Raw genomic sequence first — 14,183 nt, 5'->3', positions numbered from 1 at the left:
TATATATATATATATATATATTTTAAATTGGGGCTGGCCTGCAGTTGATAGGTTTAGTCTGTTGTCATGGTGGCTTGCAGGCAGACATGGTGCTGGAGAGATAGTTGAAAGTTCTATATCTAGATCCAAAGACAGCAGGAAGTGACTGAGACACACCAACCAATAACACCAGACCCACACCAACAAGGCCATGCCTCCTAAATAGTGTCACTTCCTATGAGCCTATGGGAGCCATTTTCTTTCAAACCTCCACAGAGGGGGCTTCCGAGAAGACCCTGTGACCAGCACCATCCAGGTGCTGGAGTCCTGGGATGGACAAAAAGGGGAAAAGTAGACAGTAAGCCAGTAAGTACCAGCATCCTCCTCTCTCTGTTCCCTGATCCACCCAGATATGAGCAAGCAGCCTCCAACCACCACAGCTGGGCGCTGGCCCTGTCACACTGCTTTCCCTGCCTTCAGCCCTTGGGCCAAGATAAACTCCCCCTCTCTCAAATTGCTTCTTGTCAGGTATTTGGTTACAACCAGAGAAGTAGCATAGCACCATCCAGAGCCCTCATTTCTGTCAGAGGAAACATGCTTCTCTTTTAATCTTAGGTCATTTCCATTTCTTCTTTTCTCTCTCCACATCAAATTACTCCACCGCTTATAAACCGTCTCTTGTTCCGTATTCTCTATATGGTGAGTTCACAGACCTCAGGCCACTCACAGTCCAGCCTTGAAGTAGTAAGACTGTGATCAGATCAGTACATGTGTCGGTAAACCATAAAATAATGAAGTTTTAAAATGACATTTAAGTTTGCTTTCTCTTACGTTAATGAATTCTGGAGAGAGCCTGGGATTGGTATAGATAGAACCTCTACAGAGCTGTTAGACATCTAGACCCCTTCAAGCTCCCTGATTTATTGTCTCAATATCATTGCTACCTTGTGGTCTAAAATGCAGTTGGAGGGCTCACCTGGTGACCTGAATTTGATCACTGGGACACACATAAAGGAGAACGCCAACTCTGCCAAGTTGTCCTCTAATCTCCACATGCTATGCACACCAGCAGGATAGAAGAAGAGGTAGGGAAGGGCATATGCCAACTGCCATCCAATCTGTTTCCTGGGTAGACCTCTAACAGATGAAAAGTTGGCATTGCTGTTACTAAGGAAGAAGGGAGAATTGAAGATTGGACCATCCTTCTCTGTCTCAGTGTGTCCTCAGTGAACTCTCACGTGAGTTTGATGAACTTGTTCTCAGGGCTTGCCCATGGGACCCAGAAGGAGACATCTTTGGCACTGGTATGAAGCAGTATGGATGGGTAGGCAGCTACCCAGAAGTTTGTCCCAGCAGGAGCTAGGTCAGTCATGGGGAGACTCCACTGAGGGACCAGGTAGGCAGCAAGTCTGTACCTATTGAAAGGAACACTTCAGGAGGGAGGACAGTAAGCACTGATGCTATGAAAAGGCTGATGGAGATACGAGTGTCTGATTCGAGATGTGGCTAGAAGGACAACTCCAGGCACACACCTGGGGGGACTGGCTTTGGAGAGGAAAAGCTAGGAAGGGGAACAAGGCCTGTTTCTGACATGAAGTCAGTGGCTGGCTCTTTGATCACCTCCTCCTGTGGGGAGGGAGGGACAGCCTTACCAGGCCACAGAGAAAGACAATGCAGACAGTCCTGATGAGACGTAATAGGCTAGGGTCAGATGGGAGAGGTAGAGGGCCTCCCCTATCAGTGGACTGGGGAAGGGGCATGGTAGGAGAAGAGGAAGGGAACTACAGCTGAGATACAAAGTGAATAGACTGTAATAAATTAAAAAATAAATTAAAAAAAAAGCAGTTGGGCCTGCAGGAGGCAGGCCCTCCATGCCCAAACACCCCACTCCCACCACTTTGCATCATCATCAAACATACCAACTTCTCAGCCCGAGTTTCCAGGGACGTCATGGGTTTTCCAAGCTTTAGTTACAGGCCTCACTGCCATGAGGGAAGCTCCTTGAGCTCTCCTGTCTTTCTGAAACACAGTAGCTTACAGGAAAAAAGCATTTAGAATCAGGCCACGTGGGTGGGAGACGTGGATCTGCGTATTTTGTAGGAATGTCCCTTGGCTGTATCCTGCATTAGGAGAATCATTCCAGTAAAGTGTGGGGGTGATGAGGGTCACATGCTGACCATGTCACTGAGAAGGAGGGGACCTAGTGTCAGTGCTCTTGTTTCTTACTCTGCTTCCCCTGCCTGCTTGCATGCATTGCCCAGGTGGGGGGATCTCTTATTTGAAAACCTAGATGTCTTGGGATAAACACATGTTGTATGTCTTAAGAGAGGAAGTCCAGTTTTCTTTACACTTGAAAAGCCAGGGGCAGTTTTTGCTCCTTTCCTGATAGAGATGGCCTGCGTCAGATATTCTATCTTACAGATCAGCTTCTGTGTTTGGCTACTGAACCTTGTCCTTTGACGTCCATTGCGATCACAGGAAAGGCTGGGGTCTGGCCTTGTCTTAACACTGATCACAGACAGAACGTGATTTCATGTCTGGGATCAAGGCGGCATGTGAGCTTAGGCATCCGAACAGTACGTTCATTCTGCGCCTCTGGTTTGGGACAGCCAGGGATTCTCTGCCTCTCGTTGGGCCTCATGTAATCTAAGCAGGCTTTAGACAGCCTGTATAGTCAAAGACGGACACTGAACTTTGTGTCCTTCCAGCACCTAGGAGGTGAAGGCATGATTATGGTCACGTGCCACTGCTCTGTGGTGACCAAACTCGGTTATGTGATCCAAGCACCCATGAGCTGAGCTACAGCCCCTGTCGCCGATGTCAGTGGAACTACATTTCTGATATTCTTGCCTCCCCAAATACCCCAAGGTATTTTGAATTAACTCCTCCCCCCCACCCCTGTTCCCTTTGTTGTCACTGAGTTTGAGCTGTGCCCTCTACTACAGGTAGAATCTGTCAGAGGAAGGTGAAGTCCCTTGATCCTCACACTGTAATCCAGCTATAGGGTGACCTATCAGCCCAGCACAGTGGCTGTGTTAAAACTTCCAGAGCAGCTGGATGCCTCTCTGCAGCCTGGCACCCGCAGGAGGGTGCCTGACTTGGGCTTGCCCCAACCATGCTACCCAGTGCCCAGGAAGGAAAGCCACTCTCACCGCACTCACAGGGCTGTGGGTGTTCCTTGGGCTGTATGGAACTGTGCTGTGCACCTGTCATCCAGGCTTATACAGAAACCAGGGTGTTGAGTCCTCAATTCTTCTGTTATGTATGTAAAAACGTATATGGACGTTTATGGAGACCATAGGAAAGGGGTCAGAAGACAGGCAGCCTTTGCTAAGCAATTGAGCTCTGCATATACTATGCCCCTACTGCATATGAGGTATGAACTCAGCTATTACTCTAATGCTCCCAGCAAGGTGCTTAGCCGCTTTACAAGGTGAAGCAGTCTTTAAGGACAGGTGCCACCACCAGGGATACCTTGAATGGAGCCTGGGAAGCATCTGCCTCAGAAGACTATCTATGGCCATGACCTTGGCTTCCATTCCTTTTGAAGACATTACCAGAAGCTCTTGGAAGACCTGGATAGTGTCGTCAGTGACTTTGCTGTATCCTGGCAGTGTGCTTAACAGAGAAGAGTGTAGTAAATTAATGCCCTAAAAAAAATCTGCCAAATGACAAGACATGGAGATTCAAGTGGAAAAAGAACACCAGAGACCGAAGAGGGACTTTCGGAGCCCAGATGTGGTGTATGATACCAGTGCCTTTGAAGTTTAACATGCGTACTTAATGTCCCGAGAGCTTGTTAAAATCCCACATGGACTTTACCAGAAAGGCCATTTGGAAGGTGGGTATGGGGAGCTGGGGAAATGATGCAGCTGGCAACGTGCCAAGTAAATATGAGGTCCTAAGTTCAGATCCCCAGAACACATGTAAAAAACCTGGGCTTGTGCCTGTAACTGTAGTGCCAGGAGGATGGAGACAGGTAGATCCCTGGAGCTTGCTGGTCAACCAGCCTAGCTAAACTGATGAGCTCCAGGTTAACTGAGAGACTCTCTCTAATTTTTCTCTATGTATGCATGCATGTCTGTATGTTTGTACATGCATATGTATGCGTAGAGGCCAGAGCTCAATTTCAGGTGAGTTCCTCAGTCATTCCATGCCTATAAATAGAATATATTTATATGTAGTTATATAACATATGCGCTCATATATTTATATATTATTTATATATATTTATATTTTTATAAGTATATTTATTTACTATATAATGTGTTATATATGGAATATGTATGTATGAATATATGTGTATTTAATATCCTAAGATATACATATACATATATATATAATATATATATATATATAGAGAGAGAGAGAGAGAGAGAGAGAGAGAGAAACAAACCAAGTCCTATGATGTCTGAGGTCTCACAGTGGAAGTGACAGGGCTAGAATTCAGATCCAGGTCTTTTGACTGGATAGCAGATGCTGTTACTGCTGTTGTTGGTGCTTCCAAGGGGCTTTATCTTTCAGTTTTTCAGTCTCTTCTGTGTGCTGGTAGCCTGAGATCAGGTGGGAGGGTCTGTTCTGTGCACAGGGGCAGACACCCTTCTACAGTAGGGGCCAGCTCCTCTTAGCCAGAGAGGGATAGGTGGGTCCGATGGCCAGCTTGGCCTGGTTTGTGGCCAAGTAGGGTGCCAAAGCAGCAGACTGAATGGGCCTCTTCATTCAAACAAACTCTTAATTTGCTGAGATGGATGGGGATATGACCAGGGGTGTCGTTGCCACTCTATAACTTGATTTTCTGTAGAGTCAGCTTCTGAAAGGCATTTATTTGTGTCTCTATAAACAGAGCAAGAAGCCCCTTGCCACACCCCCCTCCCAGAGTCTCTGATGTGTCAGAAAGATGCTAGGCCATAAAGTAATGATAATAAATGATGCCTGGCGTTGTTATGGTGATGTAGGCTTTCAAATCGCTCTTAATGCTTCCTTTCATCTTCATCCTCCTCGCCTTCTTTTAAGGTCATGCAGAGGAGGTTGGCTTGGCCAAGGTCAGAGATCTAGATGCAGAAGGCAATGGTTTGATGTTCTTTTAGACCTACTGGACACACTGTCCTGGCTGCCTGCATGATACCACTCAGCAAAGAGTGACTCAGTTCTGACAGATTTATTACCAGCAATTTATCATTTGCTTATTGCCAAAGGGGGGAGAGAAAGCTATAGCCTTGAGAAAAACTTCTGAAACTGCCCAACCAAGTGCTCAAGAGCTGATCAGGCAGGAGATGGTCCACCCAGGGAAGGGACAGGGATGATTCTACATAGGTAGAGCACAGGAGTTGGAGCCTGGCAGGTCAGAGTTCACACCTAGTAATAGCTGACGTGTGGGGGGTGGTAGGTAGAGGTGTGCCAGCTGGTAGGCCGGGGTCAAATCTAGAAGAGATGGGGAGGAAGCAAGCTATATCCAGGGTTTACATTTTAAGAACTAAACCCCAGAATTCTGGAGGAAGAGTTGTCAGGGACTCATGTCTGGCAACAAAGTTGGTATCAAGAAAGGGGGTTTGTGTGTGGAGGGGATCATAAAAAGAAAGAAAATGAGAATTTGAAAAATAGTTGAGCAGAGTAGAGATCCTTTTAGACTTCTTGTGTGAGAGAGAATTTAGATCGGCTGGGGACGCCTGGGAAGGTGAGTAGGTCAGTGTACTATGATAGGAAGGCAAAGATGTTCTCGGCATGATTGATTTATCTAGAGAAAGGGTCACGAACCCAGGCTAGTCTCAAACTTCTTGGTAGCTGAGGATGACTTTCTGATCCTCCTGCCTCCACTGCCTGAGGGCTGTGATTACAGGTGTGTGCCCATTTATGTGTGGTGTTTGGGGACTGAACCCAGGTCTCTGTGCAGCCTAGCCAGGTGCTCCACCACTGGAGCCACACCCGGCCCCTGGCGTGATTTTAAAGTAGCTGTTTGTTAAACTGACGTCTGATAGAGCAGTACTCTGTAGGGTGCCTCTGTGGGAAGGGAGGGTCTGTGGTCGGCGAAAGATGGCCCGAGAAGCTCAACAGGTTCCTTTAACGATGAATTCCATGGGACCTTCAACAAGCACACATGTAATTCCTATACCAGTTGAGAGGGATTAGAAGAAGTTTTCCAAGCTTTTTAAGTCTTGGCACAGGTTACTATCTCCTGGAACATAATTCAGCACTTTATCAGCTGGGCCAATGGCCATACCTACAATACTTTGTACCTTCCACACCCAGCTCCTGGCCTCTTACCTCATGCTGGGGACTGGGCACCTAAATTAGACAAGACACCCTTGCGATTTTAGCCTCTCTCCTGTCTCCATTTTGCTGTTTTCTTTTAGATCCTTTCCCTTAGCACTGCTATAACTTGGCTGTTACCACAGACTAATTTGCTTCAAGCTGATGTCCAGCATCTTGTCTGCTGGGAGTTGCCCGCTTGTTTCCAGCTAATGTGACAATCTAAAGGTCAACACAAAGCCTGGAGCTCCTCCACCTTTCTCTGGCCACCAGGCTGTACTCTGCCCACCTTGTTTGTCCAGGTGAGCAGGAAGCAGAAGAATAGCCTGGAGCCAACTCTGCCAGGCTCTGTTGTCCCTTTGTATCTGCTGCTCTCTCGCTTGTCCCCACACCCAGCTGGCCTTGTCCTGGCAACCCCACCAAGTTTTCTGTCTGGATTCTGCTTGCTCCTTTCCTCTGGCCTTATCCCTCCTATAATGGCAAGACCCTATCGACCATTGGTCTGCTATGGTCTCCTAGTGGGCTGCAAACTTAGGCAACCATCAGAATTCCCAGGAACCATGGGATAGAACCTCTCAGGAACCATGGGATAGAACCCTAAAATTGCCTTTCTAGCCAGTTCTGTGGGAATCTAGTGCTGTTGGCCTGAGGACCATGCTCTGAGAATTGCGGGTCCACAGTGTCCAAATGTGAGATGGTTGGGAAATGTGGTAAGAAGTTATGTTAGTTACTTGCCTTGTGTCTGTGATGAAATACCCCAACAAGAGCAGCTGAAGAGGGCATAGTACATTATGGTGGGGAATTTTTGGCAGCAGAAACTTAAGAATCCTGGTCACATTGCATCTGCATGCCCTTGTTCAGCCAGGTTTCTTCTTTTTTACTTGGTCTAGAACCCAAGCCTAGGGGATGGTACTGCCCATTCTCAGGTGGGCCTTCCCACTCAGTCAAGTATAATTAAGGTAATCCCTAAAATGTATGCCCATACACAGGCTTGTCTCCTAGGTAATTCTAGATCCTGTCAATATCAACTACCACAAAGTGTATATTTCTGGGCTCACCTAAGATCTACTGAATCAAAATTGCCAGAGGCCACAGTTCTTCCTGCCGGCCTCTCCTGGCCCTAGCCCTGTGCTGGCTGGTCAGTTCGACCTTTCCTATTCTCCTGCTTGTGAATGCTCATATTTGCTTGCTTTAAACACCATCTCTGGCTTCTTTCCCAGCTTGCTCTGTGTGCATTCACACCTTATTGCTGAGTGGGAACTTTCTGTCAGTTTTGATTCTCTCACAAACATTTTTCTTTGATTTATGATGGCAAGATGCCCAGTAAAATGTAAAATTCAGAAGAAACAACAAATACTTTGGGGGGAGGTGTTGTTAAAGCTTTAAATAGGGACTCTGTGTGGACTCAGGTTGGCCCTCAGCCTCCTGAGTATTGAGATTATAGGTGTGTGCTATCCTACTGCTTCAAATAAATTTTTAGTGTAAGCCTTATGCAGTGTTTGTGACACTCTTAACTAAGATATTGCTACTTGGTGTTAGGGACCTGGTTTACTGCCTGCTGAACAAACATGAGAACCTGAGTTTGAGGTCATAAAAAAAAAATCTGGGCATTGGGTGTGGTGGCCCATACCTTTAATCCCAGTGCTTTAGAAAGCAGAGGCTGGTGGATCTCTTGAGTTCATAGACCAGCCTAGTCTTCATATGGAGTTCCAGGTCAGGCAGAGCCATACAGAGACAAACCAAACAAAGCTGGGCATGGGCCATCATGCTTGCAATCCCAGTACTGAGTGGTAAAGAGAGGAGGATTCCAAGGGCTTGTTGGCCAGCTAGTCCAACAAGCTGAATCTGCAAGCTCCTGATAAAAGTAAAATATTTTTATTTGGAAAACAGATGTTGAGTGAGGAAGACACTTAAGGTTGGCCTTTGGCCTCTATATGCATGCACACACTCAAGTACTTATAGCCCGTACATACATGAACACACATGAACAGCTACTCACATATAAATATTATTTATCTGAAGTGAAAACTTTCAACAACAGTTTCTCTTAACAAATCTAACTGTCCCCTACTCCCTGGCATGCCTCCATTTTGGTTAGAACAGTTTTGACAGAACCTTCAAGAAGACAGGCTCCCCAAGAAGCAAAGTAAGATTTGCTCTTCTGCACTCCCTCATTAATGTCTATACCAACCATCTTCACCTGGGTTCAGCCTCCATCCTAAAGGGTTTACCGTTGGCCTCCCTTGTTCTCTACTCCATCCTTTATCTCTTTACCTCTAGTTACTTGCCTGTCACCTGCTATCCATTCACTGTCGCATCTTACCATCTCACTAGGCCAATTCTCTAGACTTCTACCTGTGCCCTCTTCTCAAATCCAGCTTGCCTTTGTCTGGGTACATCCCTTGTTCCATGCGGCCAAACCATGACTTGTCACACCAACATCAAAGCCCACTACATTCAAGCCATCAGAGATTTTCACTCTAATTGAGGCCAAGATCAAGACCTTATACATTCAAGCCATCAGTTTTCTTCTCTATTGGGACCAAAATTGAGGCCTACTACATTCAATTGATCAGAAGGGTCTACTCTCAACTGGGACCAAGGTTAAGGCATAGTACATTGAAATCCTCAGAGCCTTCTATCCCAGTTGGGGCTCAGACTGATGTTTAATACATTCAAGCACACCAGAGCCTTCTGCTCCTACAGGGCTGCAGCTCACACGGCAGCCCAGTGCTTCCAGTCATTCATTCATCTTCATTCTGTCCATGAGTTACTGGAGTGGGTCGAAGTTCACTGTCAGGATTGAGATTCTGCCCAGGTATCTGGTTGATTAGGCTGTCTTTAGGAGCATGCTCAACAAAAGGAATTTAGGACTCTGTTCTTAATTGGCAAAGGACAAGAAGGGCCTACATTTAATTTCTGTCAATACAATTATAATACTTCAACCAAGGAAAGGGAAGCTTCTTTTAGAGTGTATGTTTAGTAATATTTTAATTCATTCATTTAATTAATTCATTTATTTCATGCATGCAGACAATGTTTCTTTTTAAAATTTAATTATATATATTATTTACAATTTATCCACTTTGTATCCCCATGGTAGCCTCCTCCCTTGTTTCCTCCCAGTCCTACCCATCCTCCCTCTTCTCCCCCTATGCTCTTTCCCTAGTCCCTTGATAGGTCCCTTGATAGGACCTCCTCCCCTTCTATCTGTCCCTGCTTATCAGGTCTCATCAAGGCTGGCTGCATCATCTTCCCCTGTGGCCTGGCAGGGCTGCACCCCCCAGGAGGAGGTGATCAAAGAGCCAGCCACTGGGTTCATGTCAGAGAGAACCTCTGTTCCCCTTACTGGGGAACCCAACTTGGAAACTAAGCGCATACAATGTTTCTTGACCCTTCAGTTCCTCTAGATCTCCCCTAACAGGTCCCCTTTCCATGAAAACAAATTTTCTATGAAGCTGTGTGTTAAGGCAGCTTGCAATTCTTTCTTTTCCCTTTGAGATTTGCGTGCGTGCGTGTGTGTGTGTGTGTGTGTGTGTGTGTGTGTGTGTGTGTGTGTACAAGAACACAAACATTTAAGACACTTGGGGGTTTAGGAAGTAAGTAAAATGCTGTCAGTGGGGGTGGTTGGTTAGTTTACAACTCCAGGATTTTTGAGGAACAAAGCATTTGGATTTGCTGTGGGTGTTGGTTCAGATGGAAAAGTGAGATCCCATCAGCTATCACTACATGTCCACTGCCTAGTGTAAGCAGCAGTTAAAACTGTCCACTCAGACATTAGGGCATCATCACACACCACGTTTGGGAAATGAGACAATGGTGTGTGCAGTTGAATCCAGCTGCTTAATGTGCAGCCATGGAGATATGTGAATTCCAGGGCTGGAGAGAGGAACAGTGATCCTGGCTGGAAGTGGAGAGAGGATAATTAAAGAGAAGGTGTTCTGTGAAGTTAGATCTAAGTGAGAGAAAGAGATATGTCTCCTCCAGAGGCCTGACTACAGTCCACCAGAAGAGACGTGGGGGGGGGGGGGAATGGCAGTTTTGGTGTTGTTCCTGACTTGTCCTCCTACTGGGAGTTTTATGGTGTGTGTGTGTGTGTGTGTGTGTGTGTGTGCGCATGCTGTCCTTATAACACACTATGTAGGTGCATCCTAGATGAAGGCCAACTCTTCAAGCTTCTTCATAGTTTCTCAGACCCAAATCCTGGGGAGGAAAACATAGGATGAGACCCCATTTCACCACATCATCATCTCTTGAGAAAGTGCTGTGTAATGGGGCTGGAGAGATGGCTTGGCAGATAGGAACATTTGCCTCTCTTGTAGAGGACCTGGGTTCAATTCCCAGCACCCACACAGCAGTACACAACCATCTGTAACACCATTCAAGGATAAAGTGTGTCCTCCTCTGGCCTCCACAGGTACCAAGCGTACACACGGTACACATGCATACATGCAGGCAAAATACTCACGTACATAAAAAACAATTTTTTTTTTCACAAAAATAACCCTGTGCAGGGTTAATGGGAAGAGGTCGTGTCCTACATACTCAGCAGAAATGGTTTCCCCTCCTCATAAGCTCTGAACATCCTGACGTTCCCCACACATGAACAAACAGGTCCAGGGTTTACCTCACACGCCCAGGCAGAGGCAGATAGCCCCAGTCTTTCTCCCTCCCACTGGCTTTCTTCTTCCTCATCTTACAGGGCTCCTTCTGTGCGCCTTCCCCACGGCGTCTACTTCAGTTAGTGGTGTGTCAGTTTCTCCAGCCAAGCCCAGATGCTGCCCTCTGTTTATGACTGCCATCCCGGATGGAGGGTGTTCTCGAGAAACTCCCAGCAGCATGCTCAGTGAGCCTGGGCTTTGGAGACAAGGTCTGACTTCCTACATTCTCTTTCACTGGAAACTCAGTGGGTTGCAGGTATAGAATGACAGAGTGGAGCATGTTTGTGGCACATTCATACATTGCTTCCCTGTAGGTGGAGAGCCAACCCCAATATGGAGTAACCTATTGGAGGAGCCAATAGGATATGGAAAACAGACTAACTTGACCTCCTGCATGCCTTTTTCATAAGGTCAGGGAGAATTTTGCCCTCCTACTTTCTTATATGTGGATGAATACTGATGAGTTCACCCAAGTTTCACTTGTCATAGTCCTCAGGGGCAGTGGCTTTTAATGTGCTATGGTGATTGTCTTCTAATGTCGCAGAGTTAGTTGAAAGGTGTCTGATGACAAGTTGTCAGATAAATTAAAAGCAAAAGAAAAGCAGCAATGCTGGCCGACCTCTGACACTATTATAACCACATGATGAAATTCAAGCTTTGATGATCTAATGAGAGCCAACATCAAGGCATAACGCTGGGCTATTCCAGAAATCTGTATTGAATTTAGATTGATCTGCACTCCTCCCTGATACTGCCCCACCCCTCCTGACGCGCAGCTGGTGCCTTCAGACAAAGCTAGCGACGTAAAGCCACTCCAAGGAGCAAGATGTTGAAGAACTAGGCACCAGCTCCATGCTGATGAATCACTGTACTTTACAAAGCAGTTTGAAACCACAGGGCCGTGAGCTCTCTTCCTCATCAAAATTTCACTTAACCATTAAGTGTGATAAATATTTAGGAGCTTTAATTTTTTTTCCCTCTCCCTCTCTCTTCACTTTCTTCTTTAGGTTTTTCCTTCTTGTAATGATAAGAAGTATCCACATGTAATAATTAAATAAGAGAAGTCACGCAGCAACCAAGAGAACAGGCATTCACTTTTCATACTGGTGGAAAATGCACGGAAAGCAGGTCAAATATTAGAACAAATTATCCGCTGGGGCACCCCATATGTTTTAGCTTAAATTTATTGCATTGTGCCAGCTATGAAGTATGGAGTGACTGCATGCATGTACATGCCCCCCTGAAGAAGGAAATATGCCAGTGAATTTATTCTCAATAGAATTATCTTTAATTCAAACTATGCTTTGGGTCTGGAGTGTAGCTCAGCAGTAGGCATGTGTCACGTGGGAGACTCCTGAGTTCAACCCCCAGTACCAAACTCAAAGCAAAATGATGCTTTGGGGCTGGAGAGAAGCCTCAGCAGTTAAGAACACTTGCTGTTGCTGCAGAGGGCCTGTGTTCACTTCCCAGAACCCTTATGGTAGTTCACAGCACTCTGTAAATCTAGTTCCAGGGGCTCTGAGCCCATCTTCTGACTTCTGTAGGCACCAGGCATGCATGTGGAACAACATACACTTCCATGTAGGCAAAACAAAACAAAACACTCACATACATAAAATAAAAATAAGCAATCTTAAAAAACAAAGCCTTGGGGGAAAAAATCGTGGCTGTGTCCTGACAATTGCAGTCCCTGATTTAGCTAGAGTAAGATTCCTGGGTCAGACCTCTATGACTGTATTTTATAAAAGGTTTTGTAAGAAATGTCTTTCTCCCGTAGTGCTCATAGGCCTGTATCAGTGAGTGAATGTGACTGTGTGTGTAAAAGGTTTCTATGTAAGATTATGACTAGAGCTCCATCTGTGAGATAATTTTGCTGTATCATTTACTGGCTACTGTTGGACAACCAGAAAGGCCCAGCGTATCACAGGCTATCACCACCCACGTGGTAATGCACAGACACAGGCTTGCAGTATAATAGAATTCTTGTGACATTTCGTAATGAGGGGAAGAATCACCTTAAAGGTATTTTGGCCAAGTGCTTGTAAGAGCCATCCTGCTTGAAGATGAGTTATGCATTTCAATCAGTAGCTTGTTCCCAATTGGCTTCCCTTTGTGCTGCTGACGACTGTGTGTCTGTGGCACGGTACGTAAGACATATTTACAAAAAAAGTAAGCTCCGTTCATAGGAAAGGAGAAAAAAAAAACAACAACAACAAAATGATTACTTCTTGGAAGTTGCAGTGTACAGCAATCTTTGAGTTGCTGACAAGTGTAAATGTGACCCTTTTAAAAATACGAGGTCTGTTTATTTTTATTTCTTTAGAGGTTTTGTTACTATTGTTGCAAAGTGTCAAATATCCCAGGGTGACCTTGAACACACTAAGTAGCCGGGGATGTCTCAAACTCTGGATCCTCCTTCCTCTACCCTGCAAAGGCTAGCTAGATTACAGGTCTCTGCCCCTACACCTGGTTTTATGTATTGCCAAGGACCAAATCCAGGGCATCAGAAATTCTAGACAGCCGCCCCACCTGCCAGGTGAGCTACAAGCCCAGTCCTGAAGGAGATTTGTGTGTACATGTTCATGTGTATTTGATATGTATGTCTGGGCACATGCTTGCCATGGTATGTATGTAGGGGTCAGAGGACATCTTTGGGCATCTGTTCTCTTACTCTACCTTAATTCAGGCAGGCTGTCCTTTTGTTCACTCTTGTGCAAGAGAGTCTGGCTGGCCCATAAGCTTCCAAAACTCCAGTTTCTGCCTCCCATTTTGGCTGCCACCCCTCCCCCATCTTTACATAGATATGTTAGGATGATAGGTATGTGTGATGGTTTTTATATGGGTTCTGGAACCCTGGTCCTTGGACAGCCAATGCTTTATCCACTGAGCCATCTCCTCTACCGCTTGGAGGGTTTTCATTATTTATTTATTTATTTTTAAAAGAAATGTTGGGGCAGGTGTTTAGAAATGCTGCTGTTACATAACACAGCAGCAGAAGCTGAGAGGTCTGTGCAGAGCTACGCCATCTGTGCACAAACAATTGAGAAGTGTGTGTTCTGAGACTGTTTTACAGTTGAGCCTGGTACCACAGGCCTGAAAGGTCAGCTGCTTGGGAGGCTGAGACAGGAGGACCATAAAAGCAGTCTGTGTGGGCTCCAGAATGAGTTCAAAGCCTGTCTGCCTGGGCAGCAGAGACTGCCAATCAAACAAAGAAGATCTTGCTAGTCATACAGCTTAGTATCAGGGAGCTGTGTGTGTGTGTGTGTGTGTGTGTGTGTGTGTGTGTGTGTGTGTGTG

Source organism: Psammomys obesus, unplaced genomic scaffold, assembly GCF_907164565.1.
Source record: "Psammomys obesus unplaced genomic scaffold, mPsaObe1.curated_primary_1811, whole genome shotgun sequence".
Classification (NCBI taxonomy): Eukaryota; Metazoa; Chordata; class Mammalia; order Rodentia; family Muridae; genus Psammomys; species Psammomys obesus.
The sequence above is the reverse complement of the archived record's forward strand: the minus strand, read 5'-3'. Positions refer to the sequence as shown.